Below are 20,664 nucleotides of genomic sequence, written 5' to 3'. Positions count from 1 at the left end.
TGCGGGGATTTGTATGTGCTCGCGGGAGCTCAGCAAGGTTAATAACCTGCTCTTCTTACAACACCGCACGTAAGTACGCAACTTTAGGGCACAGGGCCGACCTTGTTAAGTTTATGTTCAATAGTTCCATTTTGATCTTCCTCCTTAAAGCCTGACATCCAGCCGTGTTTCGAAGAGGAAGCGAGTCCTATACTTGTCTTAACAAGTGTGCAACACCTGCTCCAGCGCTCTGGGGTTTACTGTATTGTTTGGGGTTTGGGGTTTGTTTTTTAAAGCCTAACCTAACAGGCTTATGGAAAAAAAAAAAAAAAAGGGCCAATAACCAGTTTCAGGAATAAAAGAGAAAAAGACTTTATTCATTCACCCCTTTGTTTTCAGGAAACTTAGCCCAACATTTCTTTGTCCATACATCATGAAAAATGCAGAAAGTGCAAACATAGGCAGGATGGTGCTTCAAAGGGAAAAGGCACGGCCCTGCTTTGGCTCCCTGTGTCTTATGACCAAGCCCATATTCTGGGATATTTCTGTATCATCAGGAGACTTTTTTTACTGGAACTTTTAACAAGCAGGGAAAACCCAGCAGCATCCTGCTTGCCAAATAATTTGTTTATGCAGTATTTCCAGAATCCAGCTTCTTTTCCCCTGTAGAAATCCTATGTCCACTAACAAGGAAGATGTTTAAATGCTAAAATAGGAGACCTGAGCAAAGCCCAGCACTGCTGTAATGGAAATTGTCTCCCACCAGACTCAAGGGATATTATTTATATGAACACTCACGTAACTGAAGTTAAGTATTGTCCCGCAGTACTACATCAAGGTCATTATTTCAGATACCACCCTGACAAGTGACTTTATTAAAAGAAACAAGATTAAAAAATTATGCAGAATTCCAGACAGAATTAACCCATAATTCAAGCAAGCGGCTTGAAGAGCAGATCAATGCAAAGCAAGGATTGCTAACACACCTATCGGCAACGAAGCCATCCCCAGGCTGGCATTTTTTTCCAGGGAGCTTTCAGATGAAGATTAATGGAGACATAAGGACAGCTCTCAGTTTAAACTGTCAGCCAGTGACTTCAGACTAAATTGAATTATGAATTGTTGATCCCATAAGAATGCTACTTAGACATTTTCTTGCAGTGTACCTCGCTTAAGACATGATCCATCAAAATGAAGCAATTTTTTGTCTGCTCTGGGTGATTTTGCCCAATTAATTCATTAAGGGAGTCTGAGGGAAATATTCAGAAGAATGCCACATGGTGTGAACAGATAAGATGTCCCACTGTACATATTGTCTAACTTAGCCTGTATTTAAGGCAAGCATTAAATAACAAAACTGAACAACAGCGAACACAGTTCTTTAGTACTACCATAAAAATAAAAAACCAAAACGTTAACTTCATTGATTCCTTTGCTGTGCCAAGTGTAACATGTTGATAAAATCCTACAGAAAGGATATAATTCTCAAGGACCATTCTTGCACTACCTGAAGGTACGCAAGTGACAACTTGAAACACTAAAGCCAGCCCAGGCCATGGCACAGGAGTGGTAACTCAAGCCCGCGTGTTTGAACGCCTCGGCAGCCTGTCCGGTGGGTTTCGAGCTGTGGTCTCTGCAGCAGCCCATGGGAATCCAGGGGACAGGGAAAGCACGGCCACAGCTGCTACAGTACACAGCATGCTGCCCACTGACTCCTCCCAAGGGGTACACGCCTCTGCTGGAACAGTTTTTAGGAACCAAAAGATATTGAAAGCCACTGCATGGAAGTACAGGCTGTGCACACTGGAATGGGTTTGAATTTGCATATAGAGAAGAATAAATCAGGCTAAATCACATTCAATATCATGACAGCTAACCATAAATTTTCATTTAGCTGACATGATACCAAAAATGACATCCTGGACTAGATTGACCACGAAGTTGTGACTGATGTCACACAAACTAACTTGATGCTTCAGCTTCAGGCTTCAATACTTTAATGTGTTGTTAGTTAGACCAGCATTAAGTAAAAGCTCAAAATTCTACCAGTATTTTCCAAATCAATCTAGATGAAGAAACATAGATTCAACAGCCATCCAGCTTTTCCAAGATTACAGTGCCTTTCATGAAAGAAGCTGAGAAGCAATTCTACATGCCAAGTCGGTAAACAGAATTAGATTTAGAATTAGAAGTATAATAATTCCATTTTAATCAGGGAAAATGGCAGGAATAATTAAAAACTAATAATTGTTATGGAAACCCAGCTGAAACATTTGTTGATTTTAAATTAAAATGGTCGTACATTGGACTAACAAAGAGTTGTATTTAGAATATTTTCAACACTCTCTTACTTAAAAAAGCACTTACATTTACTGCATTTTTAATTAAAAGAATAACCTACAGGACTTGGAAGAAAAATCTGGTACAGCTTTATGGATTACCCTGCTGCAAAGAAAAACACTGTAGTGCTAGCTCCATTAAGAACATCTAAAAGAACTTCATCACATCATTCAAGTGAAATTCAAAACCCTAAAAATATCATTTTTTATTAGTATAAAATTCAAATAATGCTGTATTTACTCCTTTCTCCTCTTACGTTTTGTGATTTCATTGCATTGTCTTAGCATTTTCACGTATTAGCAAGGGATCATAACTATCAACAGGTAGGCTGGTTAGGGTGCGGTGGCTAAAACCATTCCCATGGCTGTACCCAAGTGCGCTGCTCTGATTTTAACTTGGGAATACAGGCTGAGCCGTATGGCTTAACGCTGTATTTCACCATCTCTGCTGCAAGGGCGGTAACTCCCAACAGAGGACCGGTACGGACGGCTGCGGGCAGTCAGTGACTCAGCGCCCAGTTTAATTTGTTATTACAGAAGACAACACCCTTAGCTACCTTTTCTCCTGCGCATTCAGGACCAAGTGCTCAACGCAGAGCTAATGCCCCAGCTGGATCCTATGGCCCTGTGGCTAATCCAGTGCGCACCCCAAACTCTTCTCAGGTAAGGGGAAGGATAGAGGCATGAAGAAACCTAAACTCTGGTCTCCGTACAACTTTTTGGCAGCAAACCAAAAAAGTCAGTTCTTACAACCATTCTGCAGAGACACCGATGTGGTGGTATTAATGACCTCTGCTGCTGCCGCTAAATACCCTTTGCATAGGAAAATCAGCTCCACTGGTGTTCTTGCTACCACTAAAACTGACGTTGCTGAAGGAGGCCAGGGAAACCTCACTATAAGCAGGAAAACTCTCATCTGGGGAGTCTATGGACCCTCAGGCACTTCCAGAGGGACACAAGACTGGCTCAGCCCTCTGAGCATCCTCACAACTTCAGGAGTTGGCTGCCCAGCTCCAACAGCACAGTCCCATATGCATACGCATCTCTGATGACAGCCTAAAGCAAATGGCTATCTGCACTGGTCTGTGAGAAGCTGGAAGCATAAATGGTCACTTAGTGAAAAAAAAAACCACTCAATTTCTGTAAGAAATCATGATAACCCAGCCCAGGCACATGATCTGTATGCCTCATGCTCTTAGAATTCAGTCTCTTAATGTACATTTCTGTTTAATCCTCTGTGCACTATTACAATGCCATAATGAAAATAAAATAACAGCTTTCAAGTGTAGCTATTGAGTTAATCACATTCAGCCAGAAACAGTCAGAAAGCCTGAGTCCTCAAATCCACGATTTACAGTGAAACACCTAATGCTAACCAGTAGCATTTCAGATCACATACTGCTGAATAAATTCAATGTTATACAATGCTGTCCCATCAGGTAGACCTATTTTCTGTTATTAGCCTGGTGAAATAACCTGCAGTACTTACATCAGGCATGTTAATGTTTCTGTTGTTTTCTTCACACTTAGCACCATCGCTTATTTTCACCTATTCCAAAACGTTTTAGAACAGTCAGATCAGACACATGGGGGATGTTTTTCAAAGAAGGGCATGTGCCTTTAAAGCTGAGGACCCCTTTTTTCTAAGTTTTTAAATTCTACAGAATTCTGATCAATTGCAAGCCAAGAATTTCAGTGTGCTGCACCTAGGCTCTCTGACAGGTTGATCAGTTTATTTAGTTGTGAAGCTTAAGCAAAGGCTGTATCTTATAGCAAAGGTACTACAACAGGGCTCCACTGTCAAACTTAATTCCACAGATTCACAAATATCTTAAATCTCCCTGCATCTCAAATCTCCTTTTACAGACGGAGAAATTACTTTCCTCAATCACTGAAATAAAGTCAGAATAAATCCATTTATATAGGCGAGGTGCTCAAGCAGGTGACATGGTAGTGACAGATATCTAGTTAGACAGAAAGGGCTGAGCTCAACACCACATAATTTCATCAGAGTATCAAAAACCACAATGTCATTTTGCTTCCCATAAAAGGTCTCTCTAAAATGAAGTTAAAGGAATCATATGCATCTCCTTAAGACGTGACCAGAATTAGTCTGATACAGGCTTGTAGGACCCACTCGATTACTCTGTGATAATACTGCAAGAAATTTTAGGTCAGGCATGGTGGGATATGAACCCCAGGCCTCCGGCGTTCATCTATTAGGTCTAAAAAGAGAGGTCAGACAAAGATAATCCTCTTATTGCTCTGTCAATTTTACTAACGGAGACTCTAAACGTGAAATTTGGTCCAGCTTTAGCAGTAAAAAAATTATTTTTATTTGCCAGCATCCCATATCTCTGCCTCTCAAGAGCTCCAGGGGCTGGGAGCCTCACCAAGCTCCAGGAGCAGTGGGGTGGTCCAGCCCTGAGCACCCACTGGCTCGCTCATGCCAACCCTCCCAGCTTTTCCAGCAGGGAGCTGGGAAAGCAGGCAAGCAGAGAGATTGAACAGGCCTCTGCACAAATGTATTAATTTCTGAGAACTCTGGAGAATTTTTCTAAAAAACCCATGGCAACAAGTACCGTCTGGTGCAAAAAGGGTAGTGAAAAGCAAGCGCTGCCAGGAAGGCGTGAAGTTGCTGTCTCTCCCTTCTGCACCAAGTTCTGAGTAACATTACGATGTGACTAACGTCTTTCTGTAGATAGCAGCCAGGCAAGAAATTTTATTGCCATTTAGAGAATGAATCAGTAGCTCTGGGAGGAATAAAACCTTCTAAAAGCTTTTATCTTCCCATATTCAAATACACTTTTTTTAAGAGAACTTCATAAAAGTGTAACTTTAAATACCTGCTGAAAATGCTTTAATCCTTAATTCCTTCTCGTTGGTATTAAATGTGGCCAAAACCTGTCCTCTGCTGGGTTTGTTTTACTTCTCTCTCTGACTAACCTAGGACCAAAGCATGTTACGGAGAAGTTAGTGGAAGCAACAGGTAGGCAGAGATTTCGAAAATCTGATGGTACTCCCTTGAGTGACTCATTTTGGGGTTCAATGAGCAAAAAGGTGCTTAAACTTTAAAGGGATTCCTGTACAGAAATAGCTCTCTGCAGCTGGCTGGTCGTGGCAAGCTTGAAGTGAGATGTACACTCTGATGAGCAGGTTCAGGATTGCTCTTTAAAAGCTGGCTATCTCTAGCTCACCTGTAATCTTGTGAAAATTACAGGCAAGATAAGGATGGCCAGCCGTGCCTCTCCTAAACCCACTGTGCCATCTCAGGCAACACAGGCTGGAGAACCATTTCAAAAACAGGACGATCAACCTGCAAGCTTGGGATGAGCATGGCAAAGCTGGAGCAGGCTCTGGTGGTAAGCAGGATCCAGCCCCACCCCCCCACACCCTCTAAAAACTCTGGATCTCGGACTAGGACCCCATCTCAGTGCAAGGGTGCACATATTCACAGAGGCTGGCAGGCAGGTCCACGTCCTGGAAATGAACCCAGCACTGACACCATAGGCAATTCCTCAAACATCTTGTTCCTCTTGTAGACAACAGCTCTAGGCTAAAACAACCTAGGGTAAAATGCACTGGAAATGTGCAAACTATTTTCAGTAAGTATCAGAAAAACTTTTTAAAATGTTCCTTAACCCACAAAATCTGTGTCAGTAACCATCTTCCTTTACAGATGCACTAAGGCACCAAGAAAACACCCCTGAACTGTGGGCACATCGTCGGTGGCAGGAACCGATCTCCTACTCCAACCACCAGACTACACTCCCTGCTAGAGGCAGCTCCCTTTCATCTCTTCAGAAAATCAACACTGAAACCAAGTCAAAAGCTAAGTTTTTGGTGGGGAAAAGTAATCCAGCAAAGCCCTGAATGTAGATCAGGAACCAGAAGGTTTACTTGCATAACCTCACTTAGTACATTTAAGTTAGTGTTACGTGCTTGTCTCACGAGCACAAGGCTCTACCTCCCCAAAAAAACACTACAGCTGGAAAGCAACCCCCCCAACCCTTGAGCTAACAACAGCCTCCACTGGCATCTCCAGAGGAAAGCCGGACTCCAAGGAGTAAGATGCCATGCCTGGATAGCAACTTCAAAGCTCTTCACTACTCTAAGTCAACCATATACTGCAATGTCCTCAGCTTTTTATCATCATGCCGTCTCTATTGCTCTGCACGTTGTAGTATATAGGATGTTATTTTTTTCTCTTAATAGGTTTAGTTGCAAGTTTGTCTGACCACTCGCTGTCTGGGAGCTGTGGTTTTACTGGACTCCTTCAATTAACCTTCAAGGACTTCAACGTTTTTCCCCTGCACATTTGTACTTGGCACCAAACAAACATGCATTAGAGTGCTTCACCGTTTACTTTGCAAGATGCATTCCTCTGAAGTTCTATGTTGCTGAATTATGCAAAAAAAAAGCATACTCCACTGACATACTTCCTATATGTTTGCAAGTTGTTATATCTGTGTTTTATACACACAAGGGGCATGTTCTCTGGAACTGCATTTCTTCTGAGGCACCATCCACCCTCACCGCCTCCTGAGAGCTCATGGCAGACCCTGCTGTATTTATACTGCAGTTGCATCTGAAAGCTCCAGTGTGGACTGAAACCGGAGATCCCAGCTGCCTTACAGTTTCACAAGGATAGGTGAGCCTTGGTCCAGGAGTTCACACAAAGCTGTAGCTGTTTGCCCTATCATCGCAGACTCAGGCTTGTCAATTATTTCATTGCCATTTATTTGGTGCTAATGGGGGAAGCTATACCATGCCTCGTGCAACAGGGCAGGCCTACCTCCCATTTTATGTGGCACCTAATATTTTGGTGGAACCAGCGCACACCATTCGACAACAGAGACCAAGTTTTTGGCAGGCATAAAGGGGCTCAGCCTCCTGTTTTCCAGGAGGACCAACCAATGCACATCCAGCGAGACTCCAGCCGCTGCAGTGTTGGCCAATTCGTTCAATTCGGAGAGACCAACCCCTATCTCTGCCTCTCCTCCAGGCTCATCCTCTCCCAAATCCTTGCCCTTCCCCACAGTGTTCACTGCCAGCTTCTCCCTGCTCCCTTACCAAACACTTCTCCCTGGTAAAGGAGATCCCAACAAAGACAGCTGTAAGGTCCTCCTCGGAAGCATGAGGCTTCTTTGTTACCTGTGAAGCCCCATGAGCCCAAACAAGGCTGCAATTAGACCTGCCCCGAAGCCTCTGTTTCCAAATAATCCTGCCCCCTTCTCCCAAAGACACAGCTCCAGCACCTCCAGCCCTGCAGACGTTTTTACTCTCAAAGCCATGCTCTCAAAAAAGCCTTGATTTCTTTCTTTTCACTTGCCCAGAAGCATAAATCAAAAGCTGACTGTGGTAGGTACCGCAGTTTTCTCATGCTCCTGGACAGCCATGTTCTGTTCATTCCTCCATTACTTAATGTTATTTCAAAATACAGACTCCAGCTGTTTGAGTACCTATGTGCAGATGTGCAACTTTGCCCTCCTCTGGCTTCATTCCCCTGCTGCAAAAAGGCTGGAGGCCACATTTCAGCAGAGAGGCACTGATTGTCCCCCGGCCAGAGGGGAGAGCCCGTGATGCTGGCCACTCCGGCAAGGAACAACAAACGGCTCCCAGGGACGCTGCCAATGGGTCCGAAGTCTTCGTGGAGGTCTGGATATTTATAAAGATTTGCCAAGTCCAGGTGGCCCAAAACAACAGACTGCACCTACTTCCTCCTCAAAAATCTCCCATTCCTTTTAATTTCCCTTTAACACTGCCACCCCCCCCATAAATTCCAAACTTGGAGGTATGCTCAGGTAACCACGTCAAGCATAAACACCTATTTTAAACAGTAAACAGAAGCTGAAATATCATGCATTCATTCATATGCCTGCAGGAATGACAGCTTGAAGGAACATATCAAGTAGTATGACTTCCCACATTTTAAAAAAAACAGGCTGGTAAATTACAGTGATTTATCATTCCTCAACAAAGTACACACAGAAAAATAGTGCTTCCCAGAAAAAAAGATTACCAAGCAATCATCCAGATGTTACTAAAGCATTAAGATAAATTTGCTAAAAAAAAAAAATAAAAGCAGCAAGGAAATGAATCCTGGCTGGCTTTTTTGTTGTAAGTTTCATCTGCAGCTTCTAACTGAACTGACTTCTGCATTCTGCGTCAAGTCTTACACCAAGGCTGTGTGCATTTCTGGTGCCTGCTGCTGCCTATGCTCGCACCTCTCACAGCAACGCCTCGCTAACTCACTCTGGGATGCCGTAAAAGCCAACAGAAATGCAACTTTCCTCCCACTTAAGGGGGGGAAAAAAAATAAAAAAGCATTTTCTTGGCTACAGTTGTGCAAAGGGGGGGGGGGGGGGGGGAAAGGATCCTTTATTACTGTTAAAAGAAGCACATTAGTCATTTTTAACCAGAACAACCTTTGGCACGTATTACGCATCACAGTGAAAATCATCAGATGTTTGGCAAAGGTTTTCAGTAACCACTTCAATTCACTGCATAAACCTGCAGCGATCACTCCATAATCCACCCCCCACCCCCCCCCAGGAAACCTGGGAATAGTTAATGCTTCAAGTCCCACGGCGCTTGGCTGGCAGGTTTCCTCCAGCACCCTCGGCAGGGGGCCGCAGCATCCCTCCAGCTGCAGAGGGGCCCCAAGCGTGGGTACCCCCCACCAGGCGAGGTGGGAAGCGCCTTGCAAAGGGAAGCAAGTGGCCTCCCTGCAGCTGAGGAGCACCGGACAAAGCAAACAGGCTGATGCACAGCCTCTGTTCTGGGGCTTCCAGGTCTTGCCAGTGTTCATGCAGAACCTGGGCACGGGCGAGGATACGTCTGATCCCTTTGGAGATGAGACTTCACCATCGAGACGCAGCTTTCCCATCACTGAGATAACCCAAAAATCGGCTTCTCAGACACTTGCCGTGGGCATGGAGCTGGCAAGCAGCAGTCATGCCGCTGCATTTTTTTGAACTCTGACAGATCACCCGTGTTCACTAATTTCAGGTTGGGATGTTTAAACCACGCAGTTAATGCCCTTCGACATGCTGGATTTGGGGGGTTTTGGCAATATTTAGCATAATCCCATGCAAACTGATAAAATCTTTCTAGCTTGTTCCAGCTAGGCACACTGGATAACATGCAAGAAACTGCCTATCAAGCAGTGCTGTTCAAGTGAATTTTGGTTTGTAGTAACCATTAAATACTCCCCCTCCTGCACATCCCAGACCTTGATCAAAATCCCTCCTGTCCTGACCAGGATTTGGTCCCCTGGGCGCAGGGAGGCAGCTGCACCCAGCAGCTTCCCACCTCCCTTCCCGGTGGTGGCCTTACGCAATGGGGAGTCTTTGTCTCCATTTCAATGTCTAAGGGCCTGGAGCACACTGAATATACCTTCCCCGCCCAGGTTAATGCAAATAAATAACAAAGCAGTTTTCAGCTGGGAAGCAGACAGCAGAAGGCTTATTTGTTTTCCCTCCAACTGGAGGATTAGAGGGTCTGGGCTGCAGGACCACAGAGGGCTGTTTGCACCCCTGGAAAAGTCACAACATCAGGTTTTTAGAGTGGTACGGCAGTTTCTGATACGAGCTGTGAAGCCTCCTCTCACCAAAAGCTCAACTGCTGCTAGGATATTTTCAGTAGCTGCACAGCAACGTAGTGTATGAACGGAAAGACCAAAAAGAGGGGCTTTGTGCATCCTCCAAAAATGGTGGAGTCAGGTATTAACGCAAAATTACACGCTTTCCTTCTTCCCTCCCACCTCTGCTATTTTACAGGCTTCCAAGCACTGCTTTCTGGCTTCGAACAAAATCCTGCAGGCAAGGTCTGGCGACCTCCCTGACTCTTCCATCTGCAGCGATGACTTGCTGTTGCCCTACACTGCCTGTTTCAGAGAGCCTTATTTCCAGAGGGGTCACCCTTGGCGCCCAGGACAACTGTCCCGATAGCTCCAGCACTACCTGAAAGAGAAATCTCCCTAAACACACAGACAAAGCTTTGGCTCCATGAAGCAAGAGGCCAGTGCAGCAGAACCACTCACCTCAGCTAGGCAGCTGTGGTGGTCCCCCAGCCCATGCCTACTCTGCCAGCAGCTGTGTGGCTCCCTATGGCCGTCCCCATAAGCTAAAATGCATCTGGACAACACCACTAGCACTGCAAATATTGATACAGAGGGAAGTAAAACAGAAAAAGACTTTCATAAGGACAATACTATTCAAGTGCTGTTTCTGTGCTTGATCCAATATAAGAACCCCCCGACAAGCGAGGTTTTTTTCTTGCACTACTCGTATGAAACCACGCCCACCATTCCAAATTGTTTGGAAAGGAAAATATAAATAGAAATGCAGAGAAACTTTTACGAGAAAAAAATGTTTCTGCCTTTTCAGAAACAAACACAACTGTTCCCACCACCACGGGTGACCACCAGCACCCCTCCTATCTCATTAAACCTACCGTGACTCTCACACATTCCTATGTCCACAAGTAATCCTTATGTCCGATCTCTTCATGACCCAAACCGTTCCTGCAATGTCCCCGCTTGCCGACACTCGTGCCATTACAGCAGCATGTACGTATGTATGCAAGGCGATTTGTGGTCAGGCCCAAGGCAGCTTACGGAGGCAGTGCTCATTAGCTGTGCCTCGGGTATACCTATGACAATGCAAGGTAATGCAATTTATCTTATACCACTCCTGGTGAAACTGCACCATGGCACATTTGCTCTGTACCTCCTGCAGTTACTGGCGATCTTGTTTAACTCCGTTAACACCACTGTGAGTCTGAGCTTTTACTTATCCCATAATCTAGACCAACTCTAGACAATACTAGAAAAAGCAAGAGGAAAAAAAGCAAGAGCTAAACCACTGCTGGTCTCCCATGCCCTAACCTCCACCTGCCACCCCAGACCTCGCTGCTGGGAAGCCCACCGAAGGCGGACAGGGAGAGCGGGAACTGCTGGGGGTGCTGGCAGCAGCGAGCCCACCGAGCCTCCTGCAGGGGCTGCCTTTGAGCCAAGGCAAGGGGTGCGCACAGAGACCCTCACAGGACTGCAGCCACACAGGGCACCTCAGGCTGCCTGCGCCCAGGCACACACACTGCCTAATGCGCACCCCGCTACACCGCTGCCACTGCTGGGATCATTTATTTGCTTTGTTTTATGAGGGCTTTTTAAGTTACCTGAGAACACTGCATTCCAACTCTTATTGAAAGCATAATTGGAAGTCTCAAAAAGCAATTACATTAAAAGCACTCTGCAGTGAATCAACTAACAACCCATTTGCCCATGAGCCTCCTGCACCAGCCACAGCACTGGCTGATGGGGCTGGACTTCTGGGATGTGCACATGGAGCTGAGGCTTCATGCATGGGAACAACACAGCCTCTTCCCCCTGGAAGGAAGAAGGGTTTGTTAGTTATCACAAATGTTCCCCCTTTCTCAAGTCCTTCAACACCGTCCCACCAAGAAAGCAAACAAGCAGCAGAGAGCAAGCCTGCTGAGCCAGGGGAAAAGGATGTTCATGTTTGTTTACAATTCAATTAAAATTTGTAATGTCTCTACCAATAAAAACTACATTCTGGTTCTAGAAACGGCTAAATCTTATGTGATCCGTGCCTTGTGAGGCACAATAGAAATACAAATATCTACGTGATAACTTCCCTTTTTTTTCCCCTGCTTCTGCACTGTTTGCAGCACAGCTGGGCTAATCCCATTTCCACTGCTCTGTATTCTGACCTCCTTAAACAGCCCCATGCTAGGATGTTAAAACACTCTAATCTATAAATAATATATTCCCCTCATCCAGCAATGGATTACTGGGCCATAAAACTCACTGGAACACATTGCACAGTCGCCAGTTTAACAAAATAATACTGAGAAAGACATGTCAGTAGAGAATCGTCCTCTTTCTTGCCGAATTTTTTTAAAGATTTGACATCACCATTACTTTTGCATTTGATTATTCTTTTTTAATAAACTGTTTAGGAGCCGGTCTATTATTCTAGTGACCTCTTTTTCCCCCCACCAAAGACCCTTGATTTTTTTTGTGTGCTATTAATCCTCAGAGCATGGCAAAAGACCAGCACCAGCTACGTAACCAGAGCCAAAGTGAAGGGGAGGCAATAAAGGGCTTGCTGCTGCCGTACGGCACAGGGCCTCACACACAGGGCGAGGCCATGCTTTAGACCCAAGACAACCTGTTGCCCCAAGTGGGCAGCTCCCATTTCTGCTCCGCCATCCTCCTGTCCCAGCTCCTGGCAGGAGGATGCTCAGGCATTCACTGGACCCCATGCTGGGCCCGTCCATGTCACTAATAATCCTTCAGGGAACTATCCATATTTTCTTCAGGGTTCATCTTCGAACAGCCATTACCTACAACTCAAGCCATAATGCGTGACTTCATTTAAAGATAAATGAGTCTGCTCCAAAGACCGATGTCTAAAAGGCTTTCTCCCACTGCTGTGACAGTGCAAAATCAATGCTTCTCGTCACCACCAATGCCCGCAGGAATCGTACTACCTATTTCCCAGAGCAAAAGCATAAAGCTCAACCAAATGATTAAATGATGCAAATTTGTGGTTTGGCAGATTTTTTAAAAACAGGCATTCTGGAAAAATAAAGTGTTTCTGTCTCAGAACAAGTTGGAACTCTCTTAAAAACAGACATGCTCCCTTTAAAGAGCAAGTTCCCCTAGGAACTATAACCAGGCATGACACACTTCAGCACTTGATTCCTTAGCTGTTTGCTGTGATTAACACAGCAATTTTCCATACTTTTTTTGTAATGCACAGATCACTTTTAACTCTGAAAGGATTGGGGAAAAACACGCAACCCATCGACACCCACAAAACCTGCTTCCTTCATTCCACTGCACTAATCACATGTGAAAATTTAAATCACTCCCGCAATATGAAAATGCTGTCAAAGGAATTAATAGCTGCCTTGACAAAGGGATTCTGGTACATTAAGTGAAACAATTAAAGCACTAACATTTCTAACAGCTACAGCGTGACTTAATTCCCCCAAAAAGGTACACATTATAGTTTGCCCTGCACGGGAGGATTACTCATGGCTGATGGGTTGCAGCGCAGCTCTGAATCAGGTCTGAACCCTGCCCATTGGAAAGCAAGCCCGTGCCCCTCAGGAAGCAGAAGCCATATCCAACATTTCTACAGCAGCCTTGAAGACTGTGAGTTGGGAGAGGATGGTGAGCCAGCCTCTCAACAGCAGCCAGCTGCTGGGAGAAGAGCAGGGCCAGGAGACAACACTGCCCATTTGGTTATTAGCCCTAATGCTTAGTCACAGTAATTGCAGGGCCTGGGCTCTGTACTCAGATTTCCTGTCACCAACCCAAGAATTAAGCAATTTAGATTTAAAGATAGTAACCGGTATATAGAATAACTTGGTAAGCGATCACAGAAGTAACTAGGAGAAAAATGAGCAACTCGATACGGAAAATCTTCCCCCAGCCCCTGCTTCTGCAGTGTTACCAGATCTTCAGCAAGTGCCAGAGCCCACCAGATCCAGCTGTCCCACCTTCACTGGGAAGCGCAGCAGCTTTGCCCTTCACAACACCGCCGCTTTCCCCACCTCACAGAAACACCTAATAGAGCTCAATTCAAGTTGAAACCTTTCACGGGGCTCATTTTCAACAATTAAAGAGCATGGCAACCTGTAATTACGGAAAATAAAGCCAGACAGCCGGAGAAGGGAAGCATCTTTAATAAGTAACACAATACTACATTTTCTCTCTTAGGGAATTTAGCTATTAAGTCCCCAGCTCCCATTCAGCCAGTCTGAGCTCTCGGCGTCTGCAATGAACCCAAAGTGCTTCTGCCACCTGCAAGCAGCGCAAACCCTGGAAAAGCCCACATTTGATGACCTGGTGAAATGCTACTTGGAGAAAGCAACACCTCCATCCACGCTGGGGAAAGACAGAAGTCAGGAGAGGAGCACCTTACAGGGCTTCCTGGACACACAGCATCTTAGACAACGCGACGACACTACACCCCACAAACATGTTTTCCCAGCTTTAGCTGAGCTTCAGCTGCTCACATTCCCCCAGCCCAGCACACACAACACAAGCAAAAGCTAATGTCATTCGTGAAGTAGCTTACCGCTCATCATCAACAGCACAAACATCTTTGCCTGTTGTATTTCCCAAGCCCCAGCTGCCTGTAACAGAAAGGAGGAAGTGCCAGTGCTTCATTCCCCTTCTGCTTCAGAGTGGGTGTAACTCGTTAAGTTTCATGCTAAGATGAGATGGGTCAATTGGGTGTGTTTGCAGGTTTGGGGTTTTGCCATACCTCCCTCCCTCCCTCCCTCCCTCTCCTGATTAATTCCTCCCTTTGCAGGCTTCAGACGGGCTGCCACTCAACCCCACTGGCTCCCGAAATCCGAATTCCTAAGGACACCCCTCCAGGGTGACTTTAACTCACCAGCCCGGTATGTTGCGAGAGGAGCCAAGAACTAAAATATCCAGTGAACCCACAGAGGTGACTTACACATCAGCTACGCGTGAACCAGCCACATAGTCCCCCTGCTCATGTTGCTAAACTGCATTGTCCTTGGCATTTCACTGCATTTTCAGGGAGCAATTCACCAGCAAGATATAAAATAAAAAACTTCAGACCTACTCTGCGCCTTTGCCACTGCCCTCAACTCCCTTACATCCCAGAGGATTCCTCCCTGAGTATGTATCTGGACAGTGCTCCTGTTGAGGACACGTATTTAAAACACTCAGGCAATGGCCTCCCGCTAAGCTGTCCACAGGTGCAGAAGTGTTTGCAGGATCAGGAACTACAGGGATTTAAAAATTACTCACAGGTCTGGTTTTACTTAATTCACTACTTCCACATAACTGCCTCTGAATTAGGATTTGAGCAGCAGCAGCATCCTCAAGATGAGGGTTGGCTAATGGTTGCTATAAATAAGAAATACCAATGCAAAACTTAAACCATCTGTGTTTAGCCCCCAACTTTCTCCACCTTGACTGCACCATTTAGAGGGGAGAAGAAAACCAGGTCTCAAACTATTCTCAGAATGAAGTAGATAACACAGCAAATATTTTTTACAAACAGAAATCAAATTGATTAACAAATTAACATTTACAACTGTGTGATACTTCGAAAATGTATACAGAGTATCAAGTAATAACCGTATCCTTGCACTTCTGCCCTCTGCAACCTAGCAATGACCACAAATTGTGAAAAAGACAAAACCACTAGGAAAGCATAAAAATAAGATGGCAAAAGGTCTGTGCAGGAGCCCAGTTCTCCCCCAGGGTTATACACATAGTTGTACGACTGCAGTGATTAAAGAGCTGTAGTGAGGCTGTGGGGCTCCACACACCTGGGTGCTACAGGCGCTGGAGGAGATGGCAGGAGATCAGTCTATTTTGGGCCAGCCAGAGACAAGATAGTTGGAGGAGCGATTTGATGCGGCACAATCGTTCTTACTCCATTATCAGAAACAGGCGCAGAAGCAGAGCTTCCTGATACAGCAGTGAGTTTTAGCCCACTTCAAACGGCAGGTTTGGCTTAACTTCACATCTGAGTACTTGCAGCATCAGATGTTTCAGATATATCTGCCCATGCTTAGAAAGCACCAGGTCCCCCCGTGACTGTCAGCACTCCTCCATAAGCACCGGAGCAGAAACAGGCTGAAGGAGGGACAGGATCAGAAGTACCACCCAGACTAGAGAGTACTGAAATGATCAATTAATTTAAACACCAAATGACCAAAGCCAACAGCTCCTATTTGCGGGCCAGGCAGCAGAAACAAACGGGAGAAAGCCCAGGAGAGCGGACCACCTCCTCCAGAAGTTTTCAGCACCAGTAATTAGCAAACCTCAAGCAGGCAAGCAGGTTTGGCGAGCCACAAGTGACTCAGAACGCAACTGGGGCTGCTGCTACCTGCCTTCAGGTTCAGGTTCACGGAGGCACAGCCTGCACTCACCATCTTCAGCCCATTGGAACAGCCCGATAGGCAAAGCTGGGTTCAGAGCTCTGACACCACCCACCCTTAATCGTTTCCATCAAAATGGCTTCGCCATTACACGGAAACCGATGTGTATGTATACACAGGTGTGCATGCACACAAGCTCCCATAGATACAAAGCAATTATGCTCCAGTCCTAAAGGAGGAACATAAATGCTTACTATGACAGATCGCAAGTGATTGTCTGAAGCATCTTTCAGCTTAAGAGGACTAAAGGAGGCACACCCTTTTGCCACCAGCACCAAGTTGATGTGCATTCTGTCACAGCAGTTTGGGGCATCTTTTCCTGCTGGTTTGCTGCTACCTACAGCAAATCCTTGGCATGGCCAGGACTCCCAGGAAAACGTGAATTTTGTGTGCCCCACATGCACGCAGACACACACCCACCCCCCTCCTGCTGCTTTCAGAAAGTTTTGGCCAACCAAGTCCTACGTCAGCAAGTCTGAAGTCACTCTGACCACTGGTGGGTTTTAAATCAGTGCACATGGAAATAAGAAAAGCAGTGACTTCCCCTTCTTGTCGCGACCCATAGCACCAGAATACGAAACAGCAAGGAATAAATAGCAAGACTGATGTATGGAGAGAGATGCAGAGAAGAATTACAGGTGCCGTCACTAAGATCTGGGTCTGTTGCAGAGACAGCACTTGCGTTAGTCGGTCTGGCTGTGGCTGCAGTTCTCAGGAGGGGCTGGAGGCAGAGGCAAGGGAAGCCTTCTCCCCAGCCACATACTGGCCAGCCCACCCTCCTCCAAAGCTTTGCTGAGAAAGGAGACCACGGGCCTTCAGGGAAGCCTGGCTGGGGCAGGGAGCCGGGAGCAGGTGGCCCTGGCTGCTGGGCGCAGGCACGGAGCGGCCGGCTGACAACAGCCTCCCCGGGAGCCCTCCCGGGCAGCGCCGCGGCTTGTCAGCTCACGCCTGCCCGCGGTGGGAGAACAGGCACCGCCAGGCCCCGGCCCGGCACCCCGGCTCGGCTGACGCATCTGGATACACGCCTTTTGATGTGGGCTTCCTCTGAAGGCGCGCGAGCCAACTTATATAAATCTTAACGCTCTCCTGCGCTAAGTGATTAGCGAAGACCTACCAAAACCTGTTTTAAGACAACCGAGCATATTCTGCCCAAAACAGGCCGGAGACAGCCAGGCCAGCCACTGAGCTGGGTGACTGGACGGGGCCGTCACCTCCAGCAGCTTGAAGAAGCGGCCATCAGCTAACCCCTGCGGCTGGATGAGGGCACACGGTTTACCCTCCCCTTCTCAGCTGAGTAAAGACAATCCACTGGGAAAAGCCCCTTTTTCTTCCAGCATCAGCAGGATGAATCCCAGTGACCCTCTAATCCAGGGCTCCTCACACTTTTTAACCAGGGGGCCGGCGCGCGGATGCAGTGGCAGGCCGTCATCTGCGGCTGCTTGGTTCCCCCCCCAACCCCCGGCGGGGGGGGACAGGGGGGTCTGTAAATACCGGGGGATTGAGGACCCTGGGGGGGCCGTATCCGGCCCGCGGGCCGTAGTTTGAGGACCCCTGCTCTAAGGAGTCCACAGACTTTCCCAAATATCCAACTGAGATGTGGAACCCCAGCACAGAGCCCAGAGGAGAAAGGTCCTCCCCAGCGGAGCATGGTCTGCTGCAGGACAGCCCCTTCTCTGTGGTGAAAGGAGGGGAGAGGGACTCCCATCAGGCACAAGACAAGTCTGTATCCTGCACAAAGGTGTATTTATCAACCCTAATTAACATCCCAGGCTTCTCACACCCTGGCACACCTGCTAATTAGCACACATGAGTTAATATCATTTTAACAATGGATTATCACTTTGGGCAGAAAAACGGGAGTCACTTCAGTACAGTGACTCACCCCGAGCACCGCAACAAGGTAAGATACGAAGAGCATCGGCTGCGCTTGCACAGGCCTATGCAGACCGCATCTCTTTAACTACGGCTTACTTTACAAAGCCAAGGTGCTTCAAAAATTCATGATTGTATCTGTCTTATTTTCCACCTGTGCAAACAGATGGCCTTGGAGAAGCATCCTGTCTCCATCCTCCAGACAACTGGAGCCACTCAGATCTTTCTTCCAGTCCTTGTAGCCACGGTGGAGTTTCTAATGGTCCCAGCCACTGCGATTACTGCCCACTTTGGTCAAGCATGTTTCAGGACATGACCCAGGGCCCATCAAGCACTTATCATCTGCCACAAAGGACCCCAGGGGAACACCCAAGGTGCTGATGCCCAATGCCAGTTTCAGTGCTACTCCTAACACCCCATAACCACACAGCGATCTGGCAGCGCATGCAGCCACCCCAGCACATGTTGCTGTGACATTTTTCCACATAACGCTCTGAACTGCAGCCCCACAAACATGACCTGAGCTTCGAAGTTTGAGCCAGTCCTTGCACATCACTGTGGATGATGTTGCCAGGCCACGCTCTGGCTTTTCACCCTGGTAGCCCCCTGCCCAGGGAGCAACACCCACACGGGTGCTGGAGGGAGCTTTTGACCCTCTGGCAGGAGGGGCTTTGACCAAAAATATTGCTAAAGCAAAGGGTTGTTTCTGTGTAGGTGGGGACACCATTTGGTTCAAGCCATTGTATATTTAATGATAAACTGAGGAAGAAAGTCAACTTAGCCTGCTTTTTTTTTTTTTTTTTTTGAAGCCTCAGCTTCCCAACTGGATCTCTACGATATAGAAGCTCACAAGAGGGCACCGGTGGAAAACCATCACACCGCCATCAGAATCACTTCTGCCCCACACCCTCTCAAACTGATGTTTAACACTGCCTGCCTTCACTTTGTCCCGTAAAAATCTGCAAACCAGCCCCTGACGATTAAAGAAAGTTAACACCGTGAAAAATTATACTACATTGAATGTATCCATATTCCCTGTTATCAGAAAGATTTTCTCAGCCTCATGTTTCTATTTGGGATTAGGAAGGGAGCTGTGAAAGGCAGGTATTGTTCAGCCACAAACAGTTCCTTTTCAGCCTCTATAAAAGTAAGGTAATGAACTACAGCTTGTTTTTTTCCTTTGGAGAGGTCAGCAGATATATCAACTCATGGGAAAACTGATCCCCCTTGTTACACTGCAAGGGTAGTTGAAAAAGGTTTCTAATGAGCTACAGGGAGTAGATGCTGGCAACAAGCCAGCATCCTTCCCTGCGAAACCAAGACAAATGACAAGAGGCATGAACCACCTCTGGAGCGAGTACAAGGTAAACTTTAAGGTTTGCATTGTATCGCGCTGCTTGTGGCTGGCAGCTCTCGCGCCGACTTTGCAGCGCATACATGGGCACTTTGCTCATAGGCACTCAGCGCAGGTAACTTCACAGGCAAAGGCAGGACTCCTTCTCTCTTTACTGGGACTGTCCAGGTGTGTGCAGGTAAAATACACACCTCTGTGTATACAGGATTAGTGTCTGCAGAAGAGGCCTGCTTCTAGTCATCTAGCCTCTAAAAAATACCCACAGTGGTGAAGCTCTTCCGGACACACACGCAAGCAAGCGCGCGCACACGTAGCCAAAGTGGCCACGAGCTTCTGCACCTCCCCAGCACCAGGATGGTTTTACAGGGTGCCTGGCACTGTCCAGCTGCGTCCAGTGGCTCCAACCCAGCTCCCCCCGACTGGGGAAGTGGGTACCGCTGCGACACCTGGGTTGCACACGCCTCACAGCAGCACCCACGAGCCCCTTTGGTGCTCACTGACACTGCGCGTGGTGCAACGATAAGCCAGAGTTTAACAAAGCAGGGACTGTTTCCTTTTTCAATGAGAAGGCTTGAGGAGGAACATTTTATTCAAGACCTCTAATCCAAACACCTCCTCTCATTTCTTTGAAAGAAACTAGTGGTAGCTGCTGTCATTTTCATGCTGCGTTCTGACATGCTTCCACCACATCCCTGCCAATAGTTTTAATTTCGTCAGAAAAATCAGCTCAAAATGAGTGACAAGCTGTACACTGCTGATGGTGCTGTCAAATGACAGATAACGTAGGTTTACATTAGCTGTCAAAATTTTTCAACACTAAAAATAGCTATCACAAGCTTCTGGATTCACCACATTGAAGTATTAAACATATACAGGACATTCACACCTTCAAAAGAGCCCAAAGCCACTCAAAGCCTGGTAAAACCAGCAAAGTGTGATGAACAGCAAAGGTCTCTAAGCATTATTTAATTTGAGAAGAAACAACAACACACTGCCACATGAAATCTCCTACGAACACTGGCCAAAGCAAAGACAAGATCTTGCACACAGCAGCACAATATGGAATGCAAACACATGCAAAGGAAGAAAGCAAGAAAGAAAAGCTTAGAGAAGAAGAGAAAATCGTGCATCCTGTTACCCCAGCTCTTGGTCCAG

General features: G+C 46.6%; 1 protein-coding gene across 6 annotated transcripts in view; it reads right to left on the bottom strand.

Moving 5' to 3' along the window:
- TIAM1 (TIAM Rac1 associated GEF 1) overlaps positions 1-20,664 on the bottom strand; it is a 195,242-nt gene that overhangs the window by 105,400 nt on the left and 69,178 nt on the right. The window contains exon 1 of one of the 6 annotated variants that reach the window (XM_040582817.1): positions 14,435-14,477. The exons of the other annotated variants lie outside the window; for them this stretch is intronic. The gene's annotated coding sequence lies outside the window, so the exon portion shown is untranslated. Of the gene's footprint in view, positions 1-14,434; positions 14,478-20,664 lie in introns of those variants that run through there. 6 annotated transcript variants of the gene reach the window in all.

The sequence above is a fragment of the Falco naumanni genome, chromosome 2 (assembly GCF_017639655.2).
Source record: "Falco naumanni isolate bFalNau1 chromosome 2, bFalNau1.pat, whole genome shotgun sequence".
Classification (NCBI taxonomy): Eukaryota; Metazoa; Chordata; class Aves; order Falconiformes; family Falconidae; genus Falco; species Falco naumanni.
Note: the sequence above shows the minus strand (reverse complement) of the source record. Positions and strands in the feature narration are given on the sequence as shown.